The sequence below is a fragment of the Triticum dicoccoides genome, chromosome 7A, assembly GCF_002162155.2.
Source record: "Triticum dicoccoides isolate Atlit2015 ecotype Zavitan chromosome 7A, WEW_v2.0, whole genome shotgun sequence".
Lineage (NCBI taxonomy): Eukaryota > Viridiplantae > Streptophyta > Magnoliopsida > Poales > Poaceae > Triticum > Triticum dicoccoides.
The window spans coordinates 39,503,118-39,510,444 of record NC_041392.1 but is presented as its reverse complement, the minus strand read 5'-3'; the positions used below and the strand labels follow the sequence as shown (position 1 = coordinate 39,510,444).

The following is a 7,327-nucleotide window of genomic DNA, read 5'->3' as shown; positions in this document are numbered from 1 at the left end:
ATCCTTCTCCTCTCCTTACATTACAGCTGATTGATTAAAAATAGATCCAACAAACACATCCTGGTAATCTCTTTTCTAAAGTTTTGTGTAGGTACAAAGCCAACCAAATCAGTATATCAAATTAACCACAACTGAATTTGCTCATGTATTCATGTGAGAACAGGAGGAGAGAGCTGCAAGACTTACCTACGAACACAAATCAAAGAGATAAGACCAGCAACACCGTTCTGTTATCTTGTCAATCTAGCTCTTGTTAAAATTGTGTCAAATATTATTGTACAAGGTAGGTTACAGTTGGATTTGGTTTTGGACTGTGTGTAGATAGGGTAGGAGTCGTGTCCAAGTAAGACACTCGTATCCTAGCCCTCTCATATATACCAGAGGTAGACACACGATGTAACCTATGCCAACATAATAGCACAAGCACGTGGGGGAGCCGGCGGCGTGTGCCGGCGCCTGGGCGGTCGGGGTGCGGTGTTGTAGCGGTGTCATGGGGAGGCGCGCCCGTAGTCATGCCCCGGGATGTAGCCATATCGGTGAACCTCGTTAACAAATCTTGGTGTCGTGCTCGTGTGATTGCTTGGTCCTCGGTAGATCGACGATGTGTCTCGGACTTATTCTAACAAGTGATATCATGTGCAAGGTTCTATGTTCGACGGTCATGGATTGTTGATCTAGAGTAGGTGTGCTGATTTCGTATGGTTCGCATGGAAGCAGAGAGAAGCCAAGATCGCGTTCAGAGGCGATGGGTTTGACGCTGCGCGCGGTGTGCCTGCGGTGATATTGGCATGGTGAAGCAATTGGGGGCGGTGACACTTCTCGGCGGATTGAACTAGACGGTTTGCATGATGAGACCGATTGGAGGCAGCAGCCGGACGTTTTGGTGGTGTGGCGGCTGTGCCAAGCATCGAGCGGCAGGAACCCTAGCGCTAGCAGGCGAGCATAGCCAGCGACGAGAGAAACACAGGCTGCGAGATCGTGGTGCAAGGGCCGAAACCCAGCCAGAATTGGACCGGGCGAAGCTGCAGCTATGGCCCTGTGGGTCGTTGTGGGGATGCAGCGTGCTGTGGCGTGAGGCCCATGCGGGGCTGATGGGAGCCACTCAAGCAGGCGGGGCTGATCGATGCGTGTCACCGTGTGGAAGTAGGCTGTGAGCTAATTGATCGGGAGCAAGGTTAGTTGGTCTGACGAGAGGCAATGGATCGAGGATTTGTTTAAAGGAAAAAAGAGGCACGAGTGTGTTAAGCTTCACATGATATGAGTGTGTGTTTGTGTACATAGGCAACTAGGAGATGGATTCAGATCTTTGCTGCTAAGGGTACATGGAGAAGCACAAGCAAATAGTGACGGAAAATAATAATTATGCAAATTATTCTTCAGGTCAGGTCTGCATGGAAGTTTTTCTATCAAGATTTGCTAAGTGGGCTCCGAGTATGTGGAGGAGGACAGTGTGTCGTGACAGGGATCATGCATACACAGGGCGTCAAGGCAATGCACAGATATGTGAGGCGGACACGACGCAGGGTGGAGCATGTTTATAGTCGGATAATTTCAGCTGGGGCGGACTGGACAGTCTGATGGACCGACATGGATGTTGGTCAACGCAGAAGACGGTGGTGATTTCAGCGACGACGACATAGGAGCGTGATGCTGATGGTGGTCGACTTCTGGGGCGTGAAAACACGTGGTGCAGGCCTGAGGGCTTGTGCGGCTTCGACAGACTATGGCGCGGGGTTGATTCAAGACAGTGCACATGAGAGCTTGGAGTCGACAGGGCGCGGGAGGGTGGCACGTACAACCACCATGGAGTCATGTTGAAGGTGGAGTTCGAGTCTGATGGAGGACTACACTCTGTGCTGATGGAGGGGCTACGACGTAAGAATTCGAAGAGTTGAAGCCTATTTCAGCGGGATAGCGAGAGACACGTGGATCGGACTGGGTACTAGTGGTATGATGGTGACGTGATACTCGGCATCGGTCGATGATGATCGGTGGTTCTCTGCAGTGGGGGTTGAGGCAGTGTGGGCTAGCTACCTGGTAGACTCGACCAGGACAGCAGAGGCTCGACGCGGTGATAACGGCGAGGCGTGCGGTAAGCATGGGGCACAACAACAGGCCAAGGCACTGGTGGTCAGATATGCGGTCAGACAAATTGTGTAGGGGGTGCTGAAGCAGTGTTGACGAGTACCGGATTCAAGTTGGTGACTGGGTCTATCGGTGACAGAAGAGGGACATGAGTTGACCATGGAGAATCTGAGAAAGTGGCGGAGAGTCTAAAATTGTCAAAAGCTGAGAGAGTACATGACCGTATATTATGTGGTGTTTAGTGCACATGGCAAAGTGCAGATGACAAATACAGAAGGAGGCAGAGTGCTATAGCTGTGGAACATGTCAAAGACTATTCGGGAAAATGGGTGAGACAACTGTGAATTTGACTCAGGGTGATACAGGGCGACGGTGAAATTCCTTTAAGTTTCAGATAGACGGTCATGAAAGAGCGGTGATATTGAGTTCAGGTAACTCATATATGTGACGTCCAATATGTGAGTTGTTCACTTTCACGCAGACAATGATCGGTGTGTGATGGCGTTGAGCGGATACTCCGAAAGTTGGGAGCACAAAGTAAAGTAAAAAGGAATTTGATTTTGCTCGAGTGTTGACTGTGAAAAAGACGAGAAGGGACTACAGTTGCAGGTGGAGTCATCTGGAGTCTTGGAGTAGCAGCTGTGCTCATGGCATAACTCATGTCCAATGTACATGGAGGTTCGACGCATGGATAAATCCAAGATGGTGAAGAATATTTGCTAAGGTGGAGTTTGTTAAAGTTATGTCAAATATTATTGTACAAGGTCGGTTACAGTTGGACTTGGTTTTGGACCGTGTGTAGATAAGGTAGGAGTCGTGTTCAAGTAGGACACTTGTATCCTAACCCTCTTGTATATATCGGAGGTAGACACATGATGTAACCTATGAAACATAATAGCACATGCATGTGGAGGAGCCGGCGGCGTGTGCCGGCGCCTGGGCGGTCGGGGTGTGGTATTGTAGCGGTGTCATAGGGAGGCGCGTCCGTAGTCATGCCCCAAGAATGTAGTCATATCGGTGAACCTTGTTAACAAATCTCAGTGTCGTGCTCGTGTAATTGCTTAGTCCTCGATAGATCGACGATGCGTCTCGGATTTATTGTAACAGCTCTCACAGTCGCTAGAGCCGGGGATGAACCTAGAAGGACCTGTGGACGCAACGGACATACCTGATGGAAGACAAAAAGGAAGTTAAGACGAATTTGGAGTTGGAACCGATTGGCGCTCTTGCTGACTGTCATCCAAGGCAGTCATTTCCTTTTGATGCAAAAACAAGGATCTTGAGATCCATAACCAGCACAAATCGGAAGAAGAGGAGTCCAATGGTCTGCCTGGGGAAGAGAGAGTCCGAATCAGACCCGCATCCTCTTTAAGGACACCACGTGCACACCTGCACCAACTCTACGTGGCCTCCTGCACCTCGGTGTCCTTCTCGTCCTGGGGTAACTGCACAGTGTCTGCCATGTCCATGACTAAAAGCAAGTTTATATGCATCTTCTGAATCTGAGTCAATTTTCAGCCAAAGACCACAATTTTCAGTGAAGTCCCATTCTTGCAAGAAACAAACAGAGGTGAGCCTCGTATGAAAGAACATACATGAAGCATGAAGCATGAGAGCACACCTATCTTTAGTGAGGAGTGTTCTAAATCACAAGGACAAAGCATTAGTTGGATAACGGACAATTATTTTGCTATTTTCTGCAATTACTAAAATATTAAAAGTCGGCAATATTTTGTTGAGATAAGAGTTCCTGCTCATATTTTTTTCAGAGGAGGAGGATAACCCCCGATCTCTACATCAGGATGATGCATGTAACCATAAGAGTGCCTTCTCACCTACGTTACTGATTTGTCGTGCTACCTCGTAATGAAAGATGTCCTTTCTCATATATAGCTTGCCCCTCCACACAGGCCACTAACCTAGCAAGTGTTTTGTCTTTCACCTAACAGATATTGCCACACACTCTATTTGTACGTTTGGATCTGATAAATTACACATAGAAATGAAAGGCATTGGGAACTTCTTGGACAATACCTGTTCAAGCTCCAACTACGAGATTCATGGTCTTGGGTTCATCAAGCACGTCCCGGACACAGGTCTGCAGAATCTTTCTATAGTGGCACGTCGAATAGCCTCGAGAGGTCCATTTCCATCTGAAGGGAGTCGTCACCGGAGATCTGTCATCTTGCTGCACTGCGCCGGCAGAAACGTACGACCCGCCTGACTACTTTCGGCATTTTGGAGCCACGCGAGGCACTCATGGCAGCGCTCCACGCCCACCTATGGAAAGATTTATCAGTATAGATAAATTTATGTATATCTACAATACCAAATATATACTGTATGAAAATCTATTTCATGATGATATATATTGATATTGATACTGATACTGATAAATCTTCCATAAATTTGATCAAAGTTGGATGCAGAGTTTCTGCACCCAAGCTCCGTCCACCCGAGCTCAAATGAGCTCGGCTGAACAGTAAAATCAAAACAAAATCGAAAAAAATTTAAAAAATTCCAATTTTTTTGATGAAACATTGACAGAAGTTTTAATTTCTTGCAAAAATCGTCATGAAATCATATTCCTAGAAGGCGTGTCCAAAGAAAAAAAAATTGGTACTATGAAAATGCCACTTTCAAAAGCATTTTGGAGTACTGGTTTTTTTTTGCCACGCCTTACAGGAATGTGATTTTTTTTTTCGATTTTACTGTTCACCGAGCTCATTTAAGCTCGGGAGCAGAAAGGCACTTTGGATCAAACTTTCTGAGTTTTGACCTATTTTAAATCTAATGTGCACTACATTTTAGAAATACATCTACTCATCTCCCATGTGAAGATGAAGCCATCCAACCCTCCAAATGTTGTGTCAAGGTCACAATCGACTCCCTGCCCTCGACTAGTTCGTCCTTGCCCTACCGCATGGCCGCCAGCATCCGCTCCTGGAGCACCATCCCGCCGCCAGACTCCGTCATCCACCTAACCTTGAACGTCACCTTGTGGGATTCAACCACCTCCTTGCCGTACCCTTCCACCGCCACGGCCAGACCCAACTCTTTCTCCGGGCAGACCCTGATAAGTGGTTGCCCTACGTAGAGCGGTCAGGCGAGCATGCGCACGCCGGCCATGACCGACTCTAGCACGGAGTTCCACCCGTGGTGCGTCAAGAAACAAACCACGTCGTGCTCCACCACTTCGCACTGCGGCGCCCACGATGTGACGACGGGTCCTGAGCCCTTAGTCCGACGCGGAAAGCCATATGGGAGGGGAGCATCGAGGTCCGACTCCCGTGACTCGTCAGACTTCTTCATTGGGTCGTCGCTGGGTGGGCTCCGCACGACCCATAAAAACGTCTGGCCGCTCGCCTCCAGGCCAATGGCTATCTCTCTGATCTACCTCACGCTGAACAGACCGAGTCTTCCGAAGGAGACGAACACCACGCTGGCCTTTGGTTGCGTGTCCAGCCATGCGAGGGACTCATGGCCGCGCTCCACGACCACCTCCTCTGACTTGACCAGTGGCCCGATGCAGTAGACGGGAGGCGTCGGGTGGCCCAGGGCCGTGCAGAGCTCGGCGCGGATGGTGTCCTTATCGCGCGCCTCGAGCGAGCGGAAGGTGTTGATGATGATGCCCTGGGACCGGCTGAGGTAGGCGGACACCCCCAAGAATCCCCTGTACGCCACGTCGTCACGGTCCATGAGTGGCTTGAGGGCCCGCGTCACCAGGAACGAGGGGATCCCTGGCATGTGCACCAGCTCCTCGCCCATGTCCCGAAAGCTGGCAGCGCTCTGAGTGTGCTGGACTGGGAGGTACAGGAAGAACGCGTGGACCTACGCGCCGGATGTGAAGAAGAAGTAGGCGCGTCAATCTACCCGCGCTCCAAGAAAACATCCACGATATGTACCGCGTTGGAGGAATGAAATAAAACAATATGTCAACATTTACGGCTATTTTCTCTGGCCCATCCAATCTTTAAAAATATGCACAAATAATATTTTATTAATTACGAAGACTCCGTACTGATACTCTGTAAGTTTCAAAAAAAGGATGTATCGATCTTTGGAACAACTGAATGAAGTGCATCATTGTTCATCGAACTATTCAGTAGTGTCACGTAGATCCTTAAAGAACGCCAGACCTCAGCGCCGGACATGAAGAAGAAGTAGGTGGGTACGCGGAGCTCCGCGGCGATGTCGACAACGACGCAGCAGAATAAGTCCACCACAAGGACCGCCGGGGAGGCGCGGGCGAGGAAGTCATGAAGGTGCGGATTGGAGAGGTGGGCGACCTCAAAGGTCACCGCCTTGGGGTGGCCAGACTCCATGGGCGGGAGGTCGACCAGAGGGAGGTGGTGGAAGGAGATGGACGGGTTGGCTGCCGTGACGCCCGCAAGGAACGGCCCCGTCACTCCCGTGTCGTGCGGCAGCTTGACGATGAGGATTGCGAGGACAAGGTCGCGGGCCGCGAAGACCTTGCCGATCTCAATCATGGAGACTAGGTGGCCCAAGCCCTTGCAGATCCTTGGCGAACTTCTTTCGGGGCGCCGTGGTGGCTGCGGCGCCGTCCATGGCGCCAGCGATAGTCTGTTGGGTTGGTGAGCGCTGTAGTGTGGTGTCTGCCTCTGAGTGCAGAAAGTTTCTGTGGTGTGGATGGAGAGGACGAACGATGACGCCTGAACATTCGAAATTTGACCATGGCAAATCAAACTTTTTGATGGCAATTTTAGTGATGTAAGGATGGCAATTTTCGTTGGCAAACATGACAAATCCTTGCTCAGTGTATTTTTTGTCAGGAAATTGCCGTGCGTTTGACTTAAACTTGTCACACTCATGTCACTAAAATTGCCCTCGAAAACGTTCGATTTGCCATGGTTAAATCATCATTTCTGTAAAACAATATCTCAACACTTACATCTATTCTCTCGGTCCTTCCAATCTTAAAAAAATGTACAAATAATATTTTATTTATTCTGAAGACTATACCGATACTCCCTAAGTTACAAAAAAGAATGTATCGATCTTTGGAACAACTGAGTGAAGCGCATCAATGTTTCATTCAGTGGTGTCACGTATGTCCTTGAACTATGGACATCATCCTCCAGGTCCTCCAAATGTAGTAAATATTCCATTCAGGTCCAAATTCTACCAAGCCCCCTCTGACTGGGCACATTGCACTATGGACCCTTGACACGTCAGACAGGGGACCACAGGGTAATAACTGTTGACAGGAATATGGGACAAT

At 49.2% G+C, this 7,327-nt stretch overlaps 1 pseudogene; it reads right to left on the bottom strand.

The window, feature by feature from the left end:
* Positions 1-5,001: 5,001 nt before the first annotated feature.
* On the bottom strand, positions 5,002-6,917 carry LOC119332992 (annotated as a pseudogene).
* Between the last annotated feature and the right edge of the window lie 410 nt (positions 6,918-7,327).